Raw genomic sequence first — 24,081 nt, 5'->3', positions numbered from 1 at the left:
ACATTAGCTCTTTACTAGCCTCCAAGCAGGAAAGATTCATCCTTGTTACTTTAATTATATGTCTTTGATTTGTGTGTGGTGTGAACCTCTTTTTCAGGTGTTCATTTGGCTGTATTGCCCTGCCTGAGTTTTTATTAAGTTCAGCCAAAGGTCAGCCCTGGTGCGCTTTCATTTGTGACCTCTGTTACCCAGCTGGCCAGGGTCTACAGCAGCAGCTTATAAAGGGGGAGAAGGCAAAGAAGATTTAGAGAGATTTCACAATTCAATTTTGCTTGTGCTTAACTGTTCAAGCCCAAACCTAGACAACTCTATTTTTCCAAGTTGGTTCTGTTTTCTTTCTAACACATGAGTCCTCCTAACTGGGTCCCTCCTTGTCATGTCCTTGAAGGAACTGTCTAAACTTGGGGAAGTCAATCTGGACTTAACAGAAACCTTTATGTGGTTCAATTCTGTATATATTTATCAAATATGTGTTATGAACCACGCAGTGTTCTGCAGCACAGAGAACTTATTCCCTTCCAGGGCCAATTAACACAGTGATTAAAACAAGGAACAGATGTGTCCTGACTACCTTCCTCTCCTGAGGAGCCTGGAACCTCAAGAGTGACAGTATCTTCCTACCTCCCAGCCAGAGATATCCCAGCCTTACCAAATAAGTCATCAGAAGAGTTTGCTGTCTCTGCAGCCTTATGTCCCCAGCACCTGGCCACGTCCTTCCATCAGGTCCCCACCCCCTCTCAGTGCTTGTCTGTGCATCATCAGGAGAGCTCTGTCACCAACTTCAACCACACTTGGATTTAAGAAAAAAAAAAAAAAAAAAAAACACAAAACACCACAGATGGTATTGTGGTTCCAGGCTAATTGCAGCATATTTATCTGATAAGTAATTCTCATTACATACTCGTCAAACGATTATGGAAACAAGTGGTGGCTCCATCCTTGTGCCTGTCAGGTCTGGTTAATAAAAAAAAAAAAGAAAGAAAGAAAACAGAAAAAAAAAAAGATTAAAGAGAGGCAAATTGCAAAGCTAAGAGTGGTCCTGGGACCAGGAGGCAGAATGTAAAATGAGAAGAGCGCTTCTAGGCAATTAACAAGACTGGCTCAGGCCCAACTGGCTGTGCTTTCTCAGGGAGTTGTTTCCTCTTATGCCCCCCACCTCCACCCCCAATCCCTGGCCACGGATGGAAGATCTGAGGAGTAACCTAGCCTGACTCTGCCATGGGCTCCCTTGCTCCTGTCCCTCCGACTTTGTTCTTGCACTTGGGGCTATTGCTCATGCTCTTCCTTAGATCCTTGGATCTAAATCAAGTCAACATAGAGGCCAGGGATGGAGGCTGAAAATCCACGATTGTAGGCTCGATCAGCAGGTCCAATCTCAGGACAACCACTCACTAGTCACTGCCTGACACTGAAGACTGGACCCTCCTGTGTCCCAACTCAAACGAGAGCAAAGCAATGGGCAGCATAGCGCTGCTACCCGCACAGCTCCTGGGGCCTGCAAAGTGATAGTGCATGCAGATCCTTTACCACAGTGGGCTGTACACAAGCCTTCAGTCAAGGAACAATACAAACCACAGTAAAAAAACACATCTGGATAGACTTTGCAATTGGCAGGGCAAAGACTATGTGTGTGTGTGTGTGTGTGTGTGTGTGTGTGTGTGTGTGTGTGTGTGTGTATGTATGTATGTATATAGTCCATGTGTTCATTTATTCATCCATCCAGCAGAAACCACTCTCCAAACACAACAGTATTTGATGAGCAGAGTTTGTCCACTGGTGAGGATGAAAAGCATAGGGTTAGAGCCTCAATGTTGAAGCATGAAACAGGTGGTGTGATTGGGTAGCCTCCTGAAGCATCTTTGCACCCACGCTGTCTCAACTGCAAACTGGCTTTGGAACAGGTGTAAGCTAGAAGTCCTGTGGGAGCTGAGGCCCTTGATGCCGTTCCTATCCCCTCACTGGACTACAAAATGCCGACTTTGCAGGTGCTAGGCAACTTATGACAGACAGGAGGACCTGGATCCTGCCTAAGTGGTGTTTCTGGCAACTAGTAAAGAAGAGAGACTGACCATCGGGGCAGCTAGCGTGGCTCTCATGGCAGATTTCAACTTTGAAAAACCAGTGATGCTATTTCCATTTTTCCTATTACTTTTATTTTATCACTTTCCATCCTACCCCAGTCTAAAAAGAACCAGAGACATCAAATTCCACCTAGTGATATACCACTGCAGTAAACCAGATGAGGAGAGCTGAGCTTGGGTGCCACTAAAAACACAGGCAGACAATTCTATATGGGATCCTCTGTAAATCACCCATGTATCCCAACCCATATCACTACCTTCCTCCAACTCGTCATACAGAACCATGGCATTGAGCTTGGATGCTTTTTATTCCCCTTCTTTCTCCTCTTCTTTCTACACATTTTCGTTATCCCAGTCACAATCTCCGTGCCAGTGTTCTGGAAGGTCTGTCTGGTTAGATGACTTTCGGATCATAATGTTTGTCCTGGGTTTCATGTTTTTTCTGGAATTTTGGATAAGGTCTCCCTCCCACATCTGAGCATTTCTCCAAGGCAGATAACTAATCTCTCATCCAAAGGAAGTTTTATAGTCAGCACCAAGATGCTTCAGCTTTATAAACAGTTGATCCCTTGTGAATGCATTTGTTAATTTATCTACTCATTAACCATTTTTAATACTATTGTTATTTTTTTCCAGATTGGAGCTGAGGGTTACAAAAGAGAAGTCTTGCTAAAAACTAGGGGATGAAAGTTTCTGAACATGCAAACACATCACAGTGAGTATAAGAAAGACGCATTAGGAACCAGCATCTAGGCAAATATCAAGTCACACATGGGTGTCTTCATTAACTTACCCAAGTGATTGAGTTAGTGTCCTGAATAAAGTCAGTCCGGGCACTAACTCAATCAATAGGAGGAAACAGCACCCAATCATTGGGATGGTTAAGTGAGTGTCCTAGTTATTCATATGTAAACAGAGATGGGAATTAAATGTGAGTCCCTAGAACTCCTATGCCATTTTCTCATTAAAGGAGATGTCTGCTTTAGAAAATCAAGGGCCACCCAAGGGCTAGCAGCAACTCCTGTTGTTTGACATGGGCAAAGACACGCAGACATTAAAGTGAACATCTTTTCTTTGGGACCCTTGCTTTTGCATTAAGAAGAGTTCAAAGTAAGCTGATTCTTGGAATCCTCCAACGGTTTCTCGGCCTTGTGTATTGATCTGATGGAAAAGTCTCTGGAGTCCTTTGCTTCCCAAGGGCTCCAGCCCTTGTTCTGAACACATCAATAAATGAAGAAGCTTCACAATCAGCAAGTCACAAATAGGACAAGGAAAGCAGAGCCACTGGCAGGCCAAGAAGACGAGGGTGGGTGGGCAGGAGGTCCCGAGGATGGATTGAGATGCTGGTACCACCCGCAAAGAATTGGGGCCCATTGAGGCAACTCCTCTTCTTCCTTGCATCTATCAATGGCAAGTGGCACTTTGAAAAACTGATTCCTGGCTTCTTGGATTTCTGATGACCAGGCGTGGTAGGTGCTGTTTAAGAAGGGTCCCTCCCCATTTGGGGCCCCCAGCAATGTCAAGCATCCAAGATGACTTCTGAGTCCCAGACTGTGCTCTTGGCGTCTTCCCATAGGCTCATGTACGCGGTTCAGCCTTCAAACCCTTCTCTGTGTCCCCTGCTAATATCCTACCCTTGCTGTATTCAAAGCCAGCACGGTGGCCCTTTGGGGTCTGTGAGGCCTGGTGAAGAAACAGATGAGAAGAAGAAGTGTGTTCAAGATGGTCAAACTACATCCCCAGAACCCAGCTCATTTTTCTGGGTCCTTCTTGAAGTCCTTGTCCTTAGCCTGAAGGCAAACACAGTGTTCGTTATAATTAGGGGTAGGCAAGAAGCCCTGGGCTTTTCATGTACCAAACATTGTAGTGGGTCTCCCACCTGAGTCTGCAGGATCCTGACTCAGGGGGACACAAAGCCAGCCCTTACTGTGCCTGTGCAGTGATGAGAAAGGGAAAGAATAGCAGGAGAGTTCAACTTCTTTTTCAAGTGCCCATTCAACCCTTGCCTTTCATCTGGGACCCTTCAACAAGGGATCCCATCTCTGGAAAGCAAGTCTCTGGTATTCTTTTCCCATACCAGCGCATAGCTCCTTGTGTGTTCTATTGTCTGGGGAAGGTGGCAGTGCTTGGCTGCTGGGTCCTGCACTGTTAATGGGTTTGCAGCTTTAATGTCCACAGTCAGAGAAGCAATCAGACAGGCCTGGCTGTGGCTGGGATTGCATTGCATTGCATTTGATTTTAGGCTTTGTTTCTTCAATATCAATGTGATGGGCACTTTTTGTGTTTATTTTTGAGATTATGATTTAATGACAGCATTTCTCCCTTCCCTTTCCTCCCTCCAAACCCTCCCACACATCCCTCTCCACTTTCCCTTCAAATTCATGGCCTCCTTTTTCATTAATTGCGATTGCATACATGTGTATATTTGTATACACACATATATTCTCAAATATAAGGTGTTGAGTCCATATAATGTTGCTTGTATGTATGTTTTATGGGCTCAGTGTTTGGCATTGGGCAACTACTCATGTGCTCTTCTGTGGGAAGGACCACCTCTCTAATTCCCACTTTTCCTCAGTTGCCTATAGTTCTTTGGGTAGGGATGAGGCTTTGTGGATTTATCACCGTCCAGTTTGGGATGTTCATTGTTGTCAACCTTGCTCAGCTCATGTTTGAGTGGTCATGTTGGTGATACTTTATGGGTACTCTTGACTGTCTATTTCATGGAATCTGAAGTCAACTAAGAAACAGGTCTCTGGGAAGGTCTCAGAGGCCATTTCTATGAAGGATTGACTGAGAGAAGATCCTCCCCACAGTAGGTGGTGATCAGAGGAAAAGATGACTCCGGAACAACTGAATGTGTATCGCCTCATTTAATCCTCCAGGGCACACTGTCAGGTAAGAACATAAAGTTTCTTTTCAGTTGAGGAAGTGAAAGTTGAGGGCTAGGGTCATGGCTCATTGAATCACCCCACTTAGAAGGTGATTCAGGGTGACTTTCCTAGGACCAGACCTGGACAGGGAACAGGTACAGAGTGATGCATTAGGAAGTTTCTTGAGAGAAACCCAGTGAATGGGGAAGTGGGACAAAGCAGCAGGCAAGAAGAAAATGGTTAAGGAGCAGCTTCAGTCTAAATCCTAAAGAAGGAAGACTGAGGCCCAACCCACAGGGAAATCCCAGAACTTCAAATATCATGGAAAAGGGAGCAGCAGCATTCACTTGCTCCCAGCATTCTTCCTTTGATTAAAGGTTGTGCCTGGCAAAGGCCAATCCTCAATATTTGAGGCTCTCCCTGATGGCAGCTCACCCTCAGAGGCAGGAGGTGGTATGAGGCAAGGGGGGGGTGCAGGTTGGAGGTGGCTGCTAAGAGTGAGGTTCCAAAGAGAGAGCCAGCTTGCCAAAGAAAACAAAGGGATTAGATCTAAGGCTGTGAGCATGACCACAGCACCAAGATCTACTGGAAGTGGGTGAATAAACAAAGCCTCCTCAGGAGGAGGTGACATTTAAGAGGATGGATAGCAGAGGAAGCCGGTATGTGAGGGTACATAGAGCACCCACAGAGCATAGTAGATTGGGAAGGGATATCAGTTAAGTTCCTCTTTAGCCTTCTTGTTTTTATAAAGGAACTAGGGAGGAAAAGTGATCTCGAACAGGCTGAGCAGCTTGCCCAGAGTCACACAATTCTTGAGGTCATAGAGAGCTCAGGGCAGACCTCAGTTCTAACATGCATGGCCAGGTAAAGGGGACAACATGCATGAAAGACCCCTTTGTTGGGAGGGTGTTGGAGAACTATCAAGACAGCTCAGGGAGGGCAGAGAAAGAGGACAAACACCCGGATCTCTGCCCGCTGCACACCCCACCCCCATACTTGCATGTTATTACTTTGAACAGAAGAGCCTCTCAAGTACATGGATACGACTGAAGAGACACAGTTATAAATAAAGTGACAGATACCATGGCAACAGGGGAAGCAAAATGAAATGCATCATCTTATTGTAAAGGGCAAAACCTACTCTATATATACAGCAGTGAGCGTCTCTGTTCTCTTTCCAGAGCCTTTTTGCACAAACACTTTAGACTTCACATGAAGCAGGCAGGTCTGCCTCCACAGCAGCCGTGATTCAGTCACAGAATGTATGTGTATTTTTGTCCATGTCTCTGGGTCTCTGTGTGCTCATGTGTTCAGTTATATAAAGTGTGGCTATGTCTCTGTCTAGGGAGAAGCATCCTGGGATATATACAAACATCTTATAACTGTGAAATAGTAAAAGGCATGAATGTAGGATCTGTCAGAGATTATAATTTCCAAAGGTGGCAACAATATTTTATATCTTCTTGCTTACCTACAAGTAGACAGTGATGCTCTTGTTGACTGGGGAGTCTGGGAGCACTCATTATTGCCTCCTCCAAGGATGTGGTCAATGTGGTGTTATGTGGCTTGTGTGGATTCATTAAAGACCAGACATCTTCCGTTGGTTTCTCTTGAGACATTCAGTCCACAGGAAGTCAGTCGTTGGGTAGAAAAGCCAGTAGCTCTGAAGCTACCCCCCTGGGAAGTTCACTCATTGCTACTCTAAATCAGAGTACAGGCTGAGCTTAACCCTCTAGCCACCCATGCTGGAGATGTGAGCAAAGCAATCTGGATGCTTCAGGAGCAAGTTCCCCAAATGACTCAGGGGCTGCCTCAGAAAACAAAGAGTCAACCACACCCTGCCTAAATCTGGAGCCTACCGCATTCACGAGTCATAATAAATGGTTGTTTCTCGAAGCCACTAAGTTTAGGGAAGTTACTTACACTGCCCTAGATGATAGAAATACCCCCACAAGTATCAAAACAGATGCCATTTTCAACTGCCCAGCTCTTGCTCCACTCTAGACTGAGATTGCATATCTATCATCTCATTTAATGGTCCAATCCACACCACCAAGAAAGAACAAGTTTGTTTTTAGATAAGAAAAGCGCTGGGGTGATGGTTCATTGGCTAAAGCTTTTGCCACTCAAGCATGAGAATCAGAGTTCAGATCCCCAGAATCCACACGATTGGATTGGCATGATGGTTGGCATGATGGCCTACCTGTAATTCCAGCCTCTGAAGGTTATACAGCAAGCTGGCTATTGAGACTAATCATATTAGGGAACTCTCGGCTTAACAGAGACACTCTGCCTCAATGACCCAAAGGTGAAGGGCCACAGAGATGCAGGCATTGACCTTGGGCCTGTACATGCATGCTAATACATGAACACATGCACCCCACATATGTGCCCACACAATGCATACATGCAAACCACACCACACACACACACACACACACACACACACACACACACACACACACACACACACTAATGGAAAAAGAAAAAACAGAAAAAGAATTTAAAAAAGAACAGGCAGTGGGAGTTGAAGTGGCCCAGAAACACGTCCAAGGTAACAGAGCTGAGAGTTAGATCTGCATTCCCTGGGTTCAGGGTCCCTTCTTCACCACAAATAGATCCCTGCACTGCTAAGATCTGATTACTGCATCCTCTTTGCTTTTCCCTATGAACCCTCTCCCTCCTCTCTTTCTTGTATTTATTTTTCAGAGAGAGGGATGCTACTCTGCATACTCTCCTGTAACTCGTCATTGTCAACTAACAGATTTCCAAGCTAATTCTCACAGATCCATGTTACTGTTGTACATGGCACAGTGGAGCACATCGGATAGATTTACTCTAATGCATTAACCAGTCCTCCTGAGGGTGGATATTTGGGTTGTTTAAGTCATTATTTTCCACTCCTACAAATGATGTTTTAGGAAACGACCTTGCACGTGTGTCTCCATGCCCCAGTATAATTATTTTCCTGGAGTCACTTGCTGCACATCAATAAATTGAGCTCTGTGAAGGTTGTGCTTGAATTCCTCTGAACGTATATAGGCTTCTGTTCAGTTGCAGTCTCCACAACATGGGAGATTCTCCACTGATGTCTATTTCTGACAGGGGCATTCTTTCCATATTTGTTGAAGTTTGATGAAGGTTGGTTTGGGGGTGAAAATGTAGAGTTTCTTTCCCTCTTCTATCAAATGACAAAAGATGTTTCAAAAAAAAAAATACCCCTGAGAAGACAGGTATGGATCTCTATGTTTGATTGTGCTGGGATTGAGCCTATGGTGATGTGTGCTATGACTGTGATCACAGATAGGTCCTGTGACTTGTCTAAGCCAGTTTCTTTATCTCCGAAATGGACATGGAAAATGTGTCTCCTCTTAGGATTCTTATCAGATAGTACAAACTAAACCCAATGCCCTGAGCATGACCCCTAGCTAAATTTTGACATTATATTATTTTAGGTAAGGACAGAACACCTCTCAGTGTATCTGACCACCAAGTTTCTAAAGTCCTGAGAAAAGAGAAGCAGAGTGTGGGTGTGGAAGCAGGTGGCTCAAACAACACCAGCCTCATCCCCCGAGACTCACATCCCACAAATTCTTACATTATCCCGAAGACTCACTGAGCGTAATCTGTAGCATCAAGTTACTTAACAACTGTTCTCAGACTGAGAAAGATTTTTGAAAAATTTAATTTTATGATTGGTATGGTTTGAAGTGAGATGCCTCTCATAAGTCCACATGTTTTGAACACTTGCTATGCAGCTGGTGACATTGTCTAGGAAATAGAGAGTGGCTAGCAGAGGTGAGTCTCTGTGGGCTTACCTTTGAGGGTTGTGGTCTATCTCTGATTCTGCTCCCAACTTCTTTTTTCCTGGTCAAGCTGCCAAGCTAGCATTAACTCAGAGACAGGAGCCTCCCCACCGACTTTTCCAATCATAAGGGAGTGAAATTCTCTGCGACCATGAACCAAATTAAAGTCTTTCTCTGTTAAATTGCTTCTGCTGAACATTTTCTTGCAGCAACAAGAAAAGCAACCAATATAAATAGAGAAAAGAAAGGATCAGAGAATAAAGATTACCCATGAAAGCATGCCTGGGCTTCCTATATGCATTCCATTGGGAAGAACTTGGCCATCCAAAGTAGAGGAGCAGTGGTTGCTTATTAACCTCCACCCCCTTTCTCAGAGCAGCATGTACCACATCTCTGCCCATTTTTCTCAACTAGACAAATCTATCCACGTACATGGGGAGAAAAACTGAGAGTGGAGGACAGGAGGCAGTGAAACTTTGAGCAGAGGAAGGAAGAGAGAGACAGAGACAGACGACAGAGATACAGAGAGACAGAGACAGAGAGAGACAGAGACAGAAACAGAGAAACAGATTTATTTCTTCACTCATTGGGAATTTGTTTTCTATGAAACAACTGGGGTTGTACAACACTCACTATAGAGACCATAGAAATGCCACAGGTACCCTCAATCCTGCTCCTTTTTCCCTAGTAGGACTCTTTCCAGAAGGTCAACCTTTGCCATAGAAGACTCCAGTATAGTTGGAAGTTTTCTTGTGTCCCACCTGGCCCTGAGGTCCTGCAGCCACTTATAAAATAATCACTCAGAGGCTTATATTAATTACCAACTATATGGCCTATGACAGGCTTCTTGCTAGTTAGCACCCTCATCTTAAATTAACCCATTTTTATTAATCTATGTTCTGCCACACGGCCATGGTGTTACTGGTCTGTTGACATCTTGCTGCTCCTTGGATGGCAGTTTGGCATCTCCCATTACATGTTGCTCCTTGTCTCAGTTTATCGTCTCCCCTTACTCTCCTTTTTCTTTTCACCATCTCTCTTTAATTTTCCCACCTGGCTCCACCCTGCCCTGTCATAGGCCAATGCAACTTTATTTATTAATGAATAAATAGTGGTTAATAAATAAAAACCAACACACATTCACAGCATATAGAAAGACATTCACAGCACTCCAATATAAGTTTTCCTGAACCCTAGCCACTTTCCCTTCCTTAGCCACTCCCTATTATTCACTCCAGAACCTTTAATAAGCCCAGCTTGTTCAATAGAATCTGCAGATATTTTGCATTGGGATTAAATGTCACAAAAGAACCTTTAAAGAAAGGTGACTTGGACATGTGATCCTCCTGACATTAGCCTTGCTGAGTTTGCTCCTAAGTGGACAGCCTTAGGCTGGTATGGGCACAGCTTCTTCCAGAACTCCTTATTGATTGAAACCTAACTGTTGTCTTGTCACAGTGTTTAAAGAGCTAACAAAAGGACAGTAGCACAAGGCTGCTCTTTCTCCAGCTTTCAGCCACCCCACCATCAATTTAGCTATCTTGGAAAAAAAATGATGTTCCTAGGGTCTGATCTCTAATTCAAGAGAGACAATCACTGCCATCAAAAAATACAAAAGAATCCCAGGACATGTTAGAGAAGACAACAAATCCTGGTGACAGTTGCCAGGTAGGTTATGCGAGGTGTCCAGATCCATTGGCTGAGAGTCAAAAATACATATGTCAGGTCAATTTGGTTCCATGTGAACCATACTTCCCTGTGTACTCTGCCTTTGCTCTTTGATGGTAGCTGTTGGGATACTTCTGTCTGACTGATAAGGTGCACGATCAAAAGCAACTTTTAAAAAAGAGTTTACTTTGGCTTATGATTCCAGAGGGATGGCTAGAATCTATAATGGCAAGCAAGGTATGGCAATAGGTGGGCATGGAGACAGTAGCAGGATATTACATCCACATACAGGAAGCAGCAAGAGGGAGCACAGGAAATACGATGAGGCTACAAACCTTTGAAGCTGTCCCAGTGGAGTACTTCCTCCAACAAGGCTCCACTTCATAAAGCTTCTATAATCTCCCTCCAAACAGGTCCATCATCTGGGGCCAAGTGTTCAAATACATGATCCTATGGGGGACATTTTCCTTTCAAACCATCACATACATACCTTCTGTATGTCCATACCTGCTAGCAGTTCTATGGTGTCTCTGGTTCTCATGTCACCATTAGCCAGAATGCCTGTCATCCAGCACAACTTACCACTGCTTCAATACAGGGCTTCTGCTCTTCCATGTCTCTCACTCTGACTTCTGCCTCTCACGGCAAAGGGATCCTTAGCAGAGTCGATGACCTCTGAAATGCTGGACTTAAAAGTTTCATGGGCTGGCTGCCTCCTCTGAGGTCTCACTCTAGAGCTTTCCTTCCCCTTAGCTCTAGTTATGCATCTGTTGAAGCCTAAGAATGTGATGTTGGTAACAACTGTCTTCCTTCTCCCCCTTTTGGGACACATACCTTAATGGTCCTATTTTTCCTAATTTCTGAACTCATGGCTAAAATTTTTGGAGGAATTCTTTATATTATTATCTTTCTTCTTAAATGTTCTTTTCCTTTTATACCCTCTTGCCATAGTGTTTAGTTTCTTTTTTCTTTTCATTCAATTTTACTGACAAAAGAATTTGTTTTCAAGAGCATTCTAGTTTTTTAACTAGTGAGTACAATACAGTCAAGAAGAGGTGGGGCTTCCAGAACCATCCACAGTTCAAGCTGATCTTGGACCTTTGTCCTTCTGAACAGAACACACACATAGGAATCGTTTCTAGCAGGCCAGTGTTGACCTGCCTTGACAACATCTGTAGGGTTCCTCTATAATAACCATCCTTTTCTTGGATCCCAACTCCATAACTTGGGTGTGCATTTTACTTATTCTGTCATCCTTCTATGTGTAACCATTTGGCTCAACTGTCTGAGAGTTTAAAAAGCCGGTTGTTGAGTTGCCCTAAATAATGTCTCAACCTGTCGTTTTGAGTATAAGCATCATCAGACTTTTCTGGTCCCAGACTAACCTTTAGAGAATCGACATCTGCTTGCTCAGCCCCTGACTCTTTCACTCTGTATAAGACTTATTTTGTTCTTACTACTTTCCATGATTTCTGCTCCACTCACTCCATCATTGAGAATGTTAGGCCCAGGCATACATCTGTTTCCTATGCACATCTGTTTTCCTTATCCTCTAGAAATTAACAGCTACATTGAATGTATCTGGAGCACAACCCTTTTTCTAAGGCTTCATTATCCTGCTACTTTCCGTTTCTATTTCCTGCTTTGATATCAAAAGATGAGCTTTTTTAAAATCAACCAATTGAATTCATCCATTGTTTTAGACAACATCAGATACATTGCTACTACTCACTCTCCAAGTCAACTTCAGAAATTGACATTTACCCTATGGCGTAGGAAACTCTATAACCTTTCAGTTGATGACATTCTGTTTATCATGTATGTATGTATGTACAGATGTATGTATGTATCTACCTATCTATCTTCATCTAACTACCTACTTATTCTTTTTTATATATATCTTTCTATATTTTCTCTTTCTATCTCCATCCCTTCTTCGTCATCACCACTGGTTAGTGGATGAAATAAACTCTAGGTCTCTTAAATGTAAACCATGGATTAGGATAAGGCATCAGTCTTAAGGGTGATTTATTAATCTAAGAATGTAGATGCATCTGGTCCCTTGTACTAGCATTTTGGCTTCAATACCCAACCCTTATACATTAGTGCTTCTGCTCATGTGGAATTTAGTCATTTTTCCAATTTTAAGTCCTGGCTTACAATCCTTACTGAGAAACACAGTTAAAGAAGCAAAATGATTATTCCTCCTACCACTGGCTTAAAAGCCCATAAATGGAAGCAATGCCTGTCTTAAGGCAGACCTTCCCTGGAAGGGCTTGGAAGATCTTCATGTGAGCTAATACTTGCCTAAAGTCAGAATCAGTCAGAAAGACCCAGAACAGGAATCACTAGTCCCCTACAGCTGGTATTCTTTAATGGTTATTCATACAACCACAGTAGAAAATGCCACAAACCACAGGATGGAGGTCCTTTTCTGATGCACAGAAGCCTTCCACCATGGCCATGCTAGAAACAGATTCTCTGTGTACAACTTTGAGCTTCAAATGACCACATCTGCTTCTTGTTTTTGTATTTATTTATTATTTATTTATTTATCTATCTATCTATCTATCTATCTATCTATCTATCTATCTATCTATCATCTATCTATCTATTTTGGCTTTTTGAGACAGGCTGTCTAGAACTCTACCTGTAGACCAGGATAGCCTCAAACATGTGACCACATCTGAAGGTTCCAAACAAACTCTTTCATGTATGAGATTTTAAAGTGGGGCATTGAATATCCCTGGGCCTTCTTGGGGTTTTGAATATATCAAACAGTAGCACAGAAGAGTCAGAAAAGTGAAAATGAACATCATCCCTACAATGAGCTGACTGTGGAGAAGGGAATATTAGGTTAGATGTGGTTCCTTGTTCCCTCTATTCTAACCATAATAAACTTTAGGCTTCCTTCACCAAGATCAAAGTTTATTATTCCTCTGAATCTGCCATTTGGAAAAGCAGAAGTCCCGGGCAAATGAAGTCCTCCAGCTCACTCATCGGAAGCTTGGCTTCCTTCCTCCAGTTCTCTGTAAAAAGAACCTGGAGTTGGGATGGGTCAGAAAAGGTACCCAAGTAGAAATTCCCTGAATATGAATGTTCTTCTAACATCAATTCTTATGGATTGTTGTTCCTTCCTCAATACTCCAGTTTGCACAAGGATAAAGCTCCATCTGCTGAGAGCATTCTGAGTCACAATGGAATGTTCCACTAAACACAGTACATACCATGTAGAACAAGAGGCAAAGGCACACAAAAACTAGAAAGTACCTAAAAATGTTCTGAAGATTTCTGCTTACTATAGCTACAGCACATCCTGTCTTCTTGGTTCTTGTTAGGTCTGTCAGAGGAGGGTACGCTCCAGCTCCAACACATAGCCATAGCTCCAGGTAAGAATGAAAAAGGTAGATTGAGGATGTGGACAGAAACTCAGTGCTCAGGTCTAGGGAGAACTCTGGCGAGGTCTCATCAGTATGAGGATGGAGTGGGATAGGAGTGGAAGGAGGGTTTTCAAATGATGACTTGAATTCTTCCTGCACAGAGCATGCACTTTGTGGACATGACTAGGTAGAAGAATGAAGTGATTGGAGTTTTGAAAGTCTTGATTTGATAGATAAGGAAGTGGGGAGCTGGGAAGCGGGTTGTGGCTGAGCTAGAATTTGAACTCACATCTTCTCACTGCTAGGCTGTTGCTCCCCAGTAGCAGGAGGCTTCTTTTGGACAAACAGTTAACTCAGACCTGCATCATTCTGCCATATGTCTTCATGTCACAGAGAGGTCTCTAGAGCAGCTTTAGACTCTAGCATTGCTTCATAATTGATATGCAGATCATCTCTTGCATTAACCCAGAGCGACAGGCACTTGTTCATAAAGAAACCAGGCATGTATACACAAATACTCCCCCGTGTTTGGAGTAGGTAAGAATCCTTCTGCCAGAAGGGGGGAAAGGCATAAACAAATACATGACATATAACATCATCAGTAATGGGAAAAACAAATTCTGAGTTGGATCAAAGAACAAAAATCTTAGAACAGAAAGCAAAACCGCTTGAAGAAAATGTCATAAAAACAGCATCCGCCCCCAGCTTGCGGCGGCTTCCCTTCTCCTTCCTTGTCAGCTCTGGCCAGCTGGTGTCTCTCTCAGCTCCACCTGCCACTGCTTTCCAGGCCCTGTTTGAAACCCAACTGCAGAGACACCACCCTGTCCCTCAGCTTTGAACCTTGGAGGCCGCAAGGCCACACTGCTATTCTTCCCCTGATGTTGTATGACTGGCCCACATTGGTCCTTCCTGGACAGTTTTATCTATTGGTTCTCATGAGTGGACTGTCTGCCCCAAAACATGCTGTGGCATAGAATTGTGCCAGTTTGAACAGGTGCATGGAAACAAAGTGCCCAGAAAGATGATAATTCCTCAAAGCCATCATCCTCAATATCAAGTTATTTGACATTATCTATGGAGCTGCAGCTTGATTCTTGAGGACGTCTGGGCAGTCTATGACTCATAAATGTACTGGAGTGGCTCAGAACTGAATATGCATCATGTTCACGATTAGCACATTCCTTCCAACCTGGAGAGGAAAGACCTGGGGAAGCACATCTATAATTCAGGCAGAAGTTCTGAAGACATTCCTATTTTTGATCCAAAATTGAGGATGATTGAGTTTTATATTTGAGACTATAAAACTCAAAATCAGATAGAAATCATGCATCTAAAATAGCTAATAAGGGTGATCTCATCTGTGTTAAGTAAACATAGACACAAAATTAAATGACATAGGTAGGGGATGGGAGATACCTGGCTTCATGTTTAATAGCAATCCGTTTGCCAAGTGTTTAAAATACTTCAAAATCATAGAGGTTGAAAACCTGTGTTTCAGAAACGTTTACCAGTGAGTATTTCTACCAGTGTCAGAACTTTTGACTTAGCAATCCACTTCTAGAACACTCTCCTAAGTAAGTAACAGTAAATTCTCACAAAGATATTTACATGCAAAAAGGATTAAAATAATATAGCATTAAGGTAGTAAAAATAACTTTAAATTCCAGTAACAGAAGTGTTTGGTGGACTATTATACACTCCTATGTGTCAAACTTGCAAGGTGTATTCAACAGCATTGTTTCATCCTTTGCATATTTTTAGCACAAAAACATTGCCTTTGTAATTCATCTTGTTCCTTTAGTGACAATATTTGAAGCTTCATTGAAAAATTGGAGGATGGATTAAGGGGTAAATGATACCACTCATGCAAACATTTTCTTTGTTTCTAAATAAGGTTGTCCTCTGAACTCTCCCATTGTATTCCAAGAAGATGCAACTTGGAAAAGACATATGAGAATAAATGAAGATCAGACCTCAGGTACCAGGGCTGGATACTACTGTCTCACCTAGCCATTGGATTGATGCTGACATATCCATAGTTAGTGACCCTCAGAGAATACTACGAAGCACTTTTTCTATTCATATTTATTCCTCAAGTGTCCATGGTACACAAATTACTTAAGAGTTAGTGTTCATGCTTTGTGATTTGTAATTTGCAGGCCAGGTGCCTTTAATCCCAGCACTCAGAAGGCAGAGGCAGGCGGATTTCTGTGAATTCAAGGCCAGCCTGGTCTCCAAAGCAAGTTCCAGGAAAGGTGCAAAGTTACACAGGGAAAACCTGTCCCGAAAAACAAAAAAAAAAAAAAAAAAAAAAAAAAAAAAAAAAAAAAAAAAAAAGAAAAGAAGAAATAGATGTTATTTTTACTCTCCCTGCAGCTATATCAACCCCCAAACAAACCATGCATCCTCTATTTCTTCCTGGTCTCTTCTGTGATCATCTGCAGGCCTGGTTATGAGAAAGGAGATGAAGATCATAAACTCCACCTTCTCTTCTTCAAGTGCAAAGAATATAAAGTAAATGGAATTCAATGAAACTTGAGAGAAGTACCAGTAAATATCTGGAGCAGAGTCATTTAATAGATGTCGTGGATCCTAGGATCATGCCCCCAAGCACAGGGATCAAGACATTTTAGAGAAAATGAATGGGAAGAATAATGGGGTCATCTATTCTGAGACTCATTAAGGCATATGGAAAAGCAGTAATATCAGAGGTTTATGGTAAAGCAAGACCTTGTTTTGATTTCAGCTGTGCCACTTTTCTGCTCTATAATCTTAAATGAGAGCCTGATCAGCCTGTTGCTTAGATTTAAGTGTCATGTGGATGAAACAGTGTCTACCTTCTAGTAGCATGCATAGAAGTGGAGTCATGCCTAACAGTATTTGGTGTGCTGGACAACCCAGTCATCACTGAGCAACTAGGGATCATTTTATTATTGCAGAGAACACAGAAGGCTTTATGATAAACTAGGCCTGAGTTCAAATCCTTATTCTTTTTATTCATTTCATGTCAGGAAGTAAAATGCATTCTGTTTGCTAAACTCTGGTTTTCTAGTTGTGAAGCAGAGGTAAATACTTCTTTCCATAGTTGCTTTATGTGTTAACTGGTCTCAGAAAAATGATCAGTATTCAATGTTTCCTTTATCTGCTTTTTGCCTTATTCTGATGAGAACCCAAGTGCTGTGTTGTCTTATGGGCATATATCTTATGGGCTCTTGAATCACAATCATTCATTTACATAGGACAGCCTTGTTTTAGCCAGACATGATTTATCCAGAGCTCTGTCTTTAAGAGCTTCTTCTCTGTTTATTTTTATTAGAAAAGATTCCAGGATAAAGTATAGTGGAGGTGCTTACAGCAGGAAATAGAAAGATGTTTCCGGATAGAGCAACAACATTTTATTTGTATAGAAGCTCATTCAGGACAATTCATGGGCAGTACTAGTGGGATAAAACTCGAGACCCTTTTCCTTTCCACCTACATTCTTGAGCTTTCTGATTTTGCCCCCTAAGAAATGCAGATATGTCAGTATAGAAGTGACATATTGCAAGATATCTTATCATATTGACACACACAGGAACTGCATACGGCTCAGACAAGAAAGGTTTTGGCGGCAGGGTTCGGTAATATCAAGCCCCAGATCAAGAAGCATTAGCACTTTTGTTCAGTAGCTTCCACACACAGGAATTGTGTTCACTTTCTGTTTCAGGCTGAACCACGTAATAAGACTCAGACTCCCCCCTTAATAAGCCACCATGCTTAAAGGCAGTCACAGAAGAGAATCAGACTGGGGAGACTGTGCCAGCACAACCAAGGTCTGTAGTAGAAAAGGAGTCAGGAAGGTCTTCCAGCACAAAGGAGACCCCCCCCCCAGTGTACCGACAGGAAGTGATTTGAATAGGGTAATGGAGATAGAGGGCACCTAGGAGGCACCCAGAAGGCAGTAACTCACTTCAGTGATTGATGGCAAGGGAAAGATGTTTTCTTTGGGGGCGTAGCCGAGGGTAAGGTACCTGTGCTTCTTACAGGAGCATGGCTAAGGAATTTTTTTTTTTTGAAGGATGAAAGTTAGCTCATGTCAGAATCAGTTCGAGATTCTGGTCTTATTATTATTTTTTAATTTCCCTCTTGTGCCTCAATGTTTCCATTCCCTACCATGTTATAGTCAGCCATCTTAATATTGAATATATAAATACATACATATGAATATATATTAAAGAGTATATGTGTTCTTTAATCACATTCATATACTTGTAAAAATGCATACCATTTTGAGTGTATGCATTTAAAAAATATAAATAATTCTGTCCTGAAATCCCTGTTCTCTTTTTATTTTACTATTTTTCTACTGTTTTTGACTAACCATGCTATTTTAAGCTTATCAAGTTCAATGCCTTTTCCCATTGCATATAATTTAGAGGTATGTAAGTACTGTATTATATGAATCCATTTCCTTAGTGATAGGCACTTAGTTTGGCTTCAGCTTCCCATTAGCACAAAATTGCTGATCGGTCATGTGGAAAAGGCATGTTGAATTTTGATAAATATTTCAACAGTTCTAAATCATGATTAAAATTTAAAAAACAAAAATCTGTTTCTTTGTGGTAACCAGCAACAACCAAACCTCAAATCCAATATATGCATGAAATAGGGATGGCCTGTGGGTGGAGTCCAGTGGGAAATCCTGTTTAGTGGGGCAGCCTCCACTTGTTTGTAGCCACAACCTTCATTTTCACAGTGGCTGATAGCTTTTGCTGCACTTGGCTGTAGAGCTACTCTCTGGGGGAATGCCCAGTTCCATCCATTCTTCTTCTCTGGAGCACCGCTTTTTTGCTATCTGTGACAGGTATTTTGTGTTCCACTGCCTTAGAACTGGTAAAACTAAGTGAGTTCTTACACCTTTATCTTATAAGGACTTATTCAATAACTACCGTGTGTTGGGTGCTTCTCCAGTGCAGGAATGCCAGATGATCAGGCATGGCTCTTTCCTGCATAATCTGACACCCACACAAACAAAGAGCTGCAAGAGTAGACATGTTGACAGGCAGAGTGGGGCCTAATGAATCAGGGAACAGGTTTCACATAAGGACAGGCATTGATTAGGATGGGAAACACAAGTGCCCCTTTCTCCCCATGAAATCCATATGTTTTGGGGGGAAAATCTGTTTTGCTTGTCCATCATTGTGCTGTGGTGCCAGATTCAGATGTTGATAGACAGTATATGTTATTCATAATAGATACATGAAACAAACCTTTGAAGACAATGATGTATTTACATGTCAGAAGGCCATTTCAAGCTAAACAAATACAATGTTTTTAAAAGTATAAGAAATCCCTGAAATACATGGGAATCTGTGGGGAGTTCCAGATTACCTGAGGTTTGAAACTGGAGATGGCTGCAAAGGAATTTATCTGTATATTATTTTGAGGTGGCTATATTTTATCCTGTGAACAATAGTTACCTATGGAAATACTTTAACAAGGAAGGGAAATGATCAAATCTGCATTTCAGAATAGAGGAAGAATGATGCCTCTACAGAAGGAAACAGGACAAAATGATATAGGAAAACAGCCAAGGAAGACTTGTAGTTGGGGCATCATCAAAAGATGATGAAGGTCTGACCTAAGTTAGAAACAATGTGGAAGGTTGGCTAGACGGGTGTAAGTAGTATAGAGGCCACAGGCCTCTTGGTTCTTTAACACAGTAATAGGCGGCTCCTTGTGGCTATGAACAGAACTATGGCACAAAGATGAAATTTGTCTTCTCACGGAAGTTCTCATCTAGTCCACCTTTGTCATTAAATAGTAGATGTCCACTAAGGCCCATGACAAAGGAAACACTGGGACCTTGAGTACAATTATCAGATGCCCAGTTGAGCTTCTCTGTAAACCAACTTCCTGTAGGAGGCAGAAGATGAGGAAATTGTCCTGAAGGAGTGAGTGAGTGAGTGAAGGGAAGTAAAGCTGCGGCTCCAGGTTCAGAGTAACAACAGCACATTTCACTTGGAAATAGAGGAGTCCACAGTGCACACAGCATGCATTCAAGAGACAGCTGATGAAAGCTAAAGCTTTGTGACTTCATGGGGCTGTCCCCAAAGATCCCCGCTAAAGGCAGGCTGAGGAACTTGGGCTTTGTTCTAGGAAAAGGGAACTGCCATGGGATAAGGAGAAGTGACATGACCAGGTTTCAAGACCAGGTCAGACATGGAAGACAGGATCAGTGCTCTGGAAGACAAGGGACAGAGGCTGGTATCATGCCTGGAAGTGTGATTGTACATGAGAGGACACTTTTGATTCTGTTTCATGGGAGTTGGTAAGCAATTTTTGGTGGAGAAAAGGAGGTGGGGATTAAGGATGAGAACCATTTTTGAGCAGGAATAACTAGATGATACCAGTGGCCTCCTTTAAAGAGGCATGCAGGGGCAATGTTGAAGTCTATTGAGTGAATATATACCACATCCCTAATTTCTCTGTATGTGTGTGTGTGTGTGTGTGTGTGTGTGTGTGAGAGAGAGAGAGAGAGACAGAGAGAGAGAGAGAGAGACAGAGACAGAGAGAGAGACAGAGAGAGAGACAGAGAGAGACAGAGAGAGAGACAGAGAGAGATGAAATTATCTAGTTGAAGTATTTCAAATTTGAGACCATCTGAATCAGGAACTATAAGCTCTTGGGATAAAGTCCTAGCTGGACCCATGAGAATAGATAAAAACCAACTAGTGTAAAAAAAAAAAATCAAATGAATCAATAACTCAAGTAAGATTAATAGATTTTACCACTAAACCCAGAGAGAATTCTGGACTTCTTGGCCTCAAACTTGCCCTTAGTCACATTTTTTGGTTCATTCTTACAGAAGATGTTAGCTTTCCTTCCCTAAATATTGATGCCAATGTAGGAAAAGGACAGAAGTGTGAGGAGAGGATGCGACTTGGTGGGAAATTCACATTTTTTCACAATGTTCCAGGAGATGAAATTGAGAGATTACATCATTTTCTAAGACATAACAGTAATTCCTGCCAGATCCAAGTCCGTATTCAAGCCCAGATGCTCCAGTGGGGGTACCCTCTAGGTCCCTGCTTTCTGCCATGCTCCCTTCCTATTGATTTAAGGTTGATGATGGGAATTCAGGAAGAAATAGTTCAAAGAATACTGGGGTACTATTGGCAAATAACAAAGACTAAGGTTCTGGGAAGAAAGTTCTGGAGAAAGTTTGCATGTTGGCTCTATTTACTTTTTGAGTATGACTCAGTTTGGGTGAGAAATGAGTGTTTTGGCTGCTCCTCAAGAACAGAGCCTGTTTTCGATATGGATTAGGGACAATGTGCTCTCCTTCTCTCCAAAGCCCCACTGTCTTTTCTTCCAGCATCTTTATGTGCTGCTCGGAAAGGAACAGTGAATGCAGGATGCATGTGTTAGCTCTGCCCTGTGTCTGCAACAGCACAGCCACCTTTAGGGGGCCAATCTGCCATCCTGTCACCAGGAAGGGGAATCCACTTTGCAAAAGGTGACTGTGTTCACCTCTTCTCTTCTTACTGATTAGAAGTTCTTGCTTCTTTAACTGGGCTTTCCAGGAAGGTGGCAATAGCCAAAGCCAGAGGTATGGTTTCTTATCCTACAAATTGTGTCCCATTTGAGTATCTACTCACAACAGTGCACATAGGCAAGACTCAGGAAGAAATCTCGTATTCTAACTGGCATGCTTAGACTTTGAAAATTTCTCTGTCATCACGCTCAGTGATTCTGATACAACAGGCAGAGGATGTGGCTTGGTATTATGAATCTTCAAAACCTGTTTGAAATAGGTGCCTCTCAAACTTTAATTTGCACTAGAGTCAACTGGGCATCTTGTTTAGAGAAAGCTTCTGAGTTAAGCAGGCTTAGGGTTATCCTGGGATTATTCATTTCTGCAAGCTCCTGAGTGGTGCTGATGTGGCCAATCTGAGGACGTACTGAGTAATAAGATTGGATTAACACACCCTCCCACATAAACTACTGCCAAATCTTTGCCTGCTTGGAGAATGAATTCAAGTCTCAGTTGCAACATGGCTTGCTCTTTAAAGACCTTATTAACGTGGTAGGACATTCCCCTGACTTCTATAGAAAGGACCATACACTTCCTATGCCCTCATTTGAACTGGTACAAACTTCTCTCATAACTCTGGGACCCTCTCCTCTCAAGCTCTTGAAGTCTCTATGCATTTCTACTTTCTTTGGAAGCCCTTGTGGAGTTTTCAGGACAATTCTGAGAAAGAAAAGAGTCTAACTTACCTGGTCCACTTCACTGCTATTATGGTGCTATTTGATTTTAATCTGTCTTTCTTCAATAGAATGTAAACTCCAAAAAAAAATGCTTTAAATAATTGTATATGTGTGTAAAGTATATGTATATATACATAACCTAGTATATGAGAGGTAATATTTGTTGAATGAATGTGAGAATAAGTGCCAGATAAGGCACCACATTCAGTGTAAGGCAATGTCTAGCTATAGATGACAAGGTACTTGCCTTTCATTGGGATGAGGAGATGAGGAGTGTGATAAGAACAGGAATTCGGAAAACAGAGTACAACAGAAATAGGAGACAAATTGGAATGAGACTTTCTAGGCAACACAGTAGAATCCAGACTCTAAACAAAGTAAGATAGAAGCTCATTACTTGTCCATTCATTTAGCTTATCACTTCCTCTATCATTCCTTCTCTCCAAGTTGTCTCCTTCTCCTCTCTATACTCCTTCTTCATCATCTTTTCCTTGCTGTTGTCATTCTCCCTCCTCCTCATCTTCCTCCTCCTCCTCATCATCATCTGCAGTGCTGCAGATCACACCCAGGCCTCATAAGTACTAGCCAAGTGCTCCACCACTGATGTACATCCACAGTCCCTTTTCACTGATATTGACAGAGCACTCTAGAGACCACCACTGCCTTATCTATAGACACCAGCTACAAGAGCCCCTGAATATTTGGAACTGTCTACCTTCTCTTACTACAAAGTTTTTTGTAATGGTATTATTTAATCATACTGTGCATTATTACTGATTAAATGAATTTGTGAATGTTGATTTTTTTAGGCATTTTTTTCCAGTATTGAAGTTCCCAACTACTGTTTTGAAGTGTTTCCTCTAGGAAGAAAAGACTGTTTGGCTCAGCATTGCCTGGTTCAGACACTGTGATTAATCCCTTATTGGTTTGAGGATATGTGCAGATATATTTGTGAGTGACAAATTATCCAAAGAATTATATCTGGGTTTGTTCTCTAAGTCTAGTGGAAAATTATGCAAAGGAAGTCTTTAAATAATCTTCTTTGACCTGTTTTGTGTTATCTGAGCATATATATATATATATATATATATATATATATATATATATATATATATATAAACTTGATAATAGGTGAATTCAGGGGTGCCATACTAGCTGTGAAGGGCATCAAACTAAACATCTGCATTCTTCCTGTTGACTTCTACCATAAGAAGAACAAGGAATTTCCTGGACCATGGGTGAAAATAGGGTTATTATAATCAGATGAATACTGAATTCACATGCATGACATTCACAAATGTGTGAATCTCAAGTGTCCTAGCAAGACTCAAAGATGTTAATTGTCATTGATGCTTTATTATTTAGCAGTTGTGAATGCAGAGTGTTGAAAGTAGAGAATAGCAAAGTAGAAAGGATAGGAGCAAGGAAAGCTAACCATATGTTACCATTAATTGCCACTGCATCCCAGTGAGCTTCATGGAGGCCCAGCAGGTTGCTTGGAAGGGGGTCTTCTCCATGTATAAGCCACTCTGGAATGATGGGATGTTTGAGGAAGCCCCACTGTGTAGCAGCATTTTGCAGAGAAAGGATTGCAAAGATAACTTTTTTGCTAAGCTTTGTCTGTTTTTATTTTGCTTCAAACTAAGTAAAAATTCAATCTTGACAACCTCAGCTGCGTTCTCTGGCATCTTTAGTGGATATTCGAAATGGTAGTTCTTTCATCCTGGTATAAAAATATTTCTTTTATTCTAGAAATGGAATAAGTAACCAGAATTCGACAGATGTGGCTAATCAATCTGGGCGATGAGGGGATACAGATCATCTTCTTAGTGATTTGCTGAGCCTGAAAGTCACAGTGGTCTGCAATTCAGGTAGCTAAATACAGTAGAAATAGTCCATGACACCAGACTCAGTGCATACTCAGTACAATAGGGATCTTCTTGAGAAGATTTCAGTTTAGTTCATTCATTTCACTTTTAGGAAAAACAAGTTGGAGTGAGATTACGGCCTGTCTAATACC

This window comes from Peromyscus leucopus, chromosome 20 (genome assembly GCF_004664715.2).
Source record: "Peromyscus leucopus breed LL Stock chromosome 20, UCI_PerLeu_2.1, whole genome shotgun sequence".
In the NCBI taxonomy this organism is placed as follows: domain Eukaryota; kingdom Metazoa; phylum Chordata; class Mammalia; order Rodentia; family Cricetidae; genus Peromyscus; species Peromyscus leucopus.
Note: the sequence above shows the minus strand (reverse complement) of the source record.